The sequence below is a fragment of the Sapajus apella genome, unplaced genomic scaffold (genome assembly GCF_009761245.1).
Source record: "Sapajus apella isolate SASKATOON/1434 unplaced genomic scaffold, GSC_monkey_1.0 scaffold4, whole genome shotgun sequence".
NCBI classification, from domain to species: domain Eukaryota; kingdom Metazoa; phylum Chordata; class Mammalia; order Primates; family Cebidae; genus Sapajus; species Sapajus apella.
The window spans coordinates 39,431,900-39,432,852 of record NW_022436944.1 but is presented as its reverse complement, the minus strand read 5'-3'; the positions used below and the strand labels follow the sequence as shown (position 1 = coordinate 39,432,852).

The 953-nt window shown below is 38.0% G+C and overlaps 1 non-coding gene across 1 annotated transcript; it reads right to left on the bottom strand.

Moving 5' to 3' along the window:
* Positions 1-311: 311 nt before the first annotated feature.
* LOC116544897 lies at positions 312-373 on the bottom strand. Its single transcript, XR_004266087.1, has one exon. It is a non-coding gene; the product is annotated as a U7 small nuclear RNA (small nuclear RNA).
* Between the last annotated feature and the right edge of the window lie 580 nt (positions 374-953).

The following is a 953-nucleotide window of genomic DNA, read 5'->3' as shown; positions in this document are numbered from 1 at the left end:
AGATGATGTGTCACCCAAAGTTTGTAAGTCATTGCAACTTGGAGGTGAGGGGTGGGGATAGGACTATAATCCAGATCTGAATACTGAAGCCTGGAGACGGGATGGTAATAGGGAAGTGAATTAAAAGAATGTACTGCAAACATCTTCATGAAGGTGCAGTAAGATTTTGTGAGTAAAGATAAAAGGACTCCAAAGTTTGTAACCCCAGTGACTAGGGGGTGGGGACGGAAATGAGGATATTTGAGAGAGAAATACTAGTTTGTTAGTGTGGATAAGCCCTTTGTTTGCAAATTTTCTTTTTTTCTTTTTTGAGGGGCATTCTGGCAAAAACTGGAAAGCCTGCTAGACAAATTCTAAAAGAGCTGTAACACTTCTAAAAATGAGAAGATATAAAAGCTTCCAAATGGAAATGACTAGCAGGTAGCCAGGGATTTTTGTAGAAATGGATTCAGGAGAATGGTTTGGATCAGTAGAATCTTATGTACATAGAAGTAATCGAAAATGTCTTGTGGGATGGTAAAAATCTTGACTAAATACTATTACAGAAAAGTAAGGGCTAAACCTTTGGGTAAATCAACATTTAGGGGGTGGGAAGAGGAAATGCAACCAGTAAAGGGGACGTTTTTAAGAATCAGCAAGTGTTTAAAAAGTCAAAATGAGAAATGGTGCCGTGTATTCTGGCCAGTAGTACTAAGTACTAAAAAGAGGTCCACGAAGACAAGAACTAAAAAAAGACTCTTGCTTTTCACACCTGATTGAAAGTGTTCTTGTAGAATACTAACACAATGAGTTGTACAGAAATCACATGGCTTTGAGTGAAGAACAGTGAAGAAATCAAGGCAGAAATATAGATCCTTTTTATAGTGAGCTAAGAGCAGAGGTAACAGAATGTGTGAAAGTTTTTTTTTCCAAGTTGGAGGATTCTTGGGTACATTGGAGCAGAAAACCCAAGA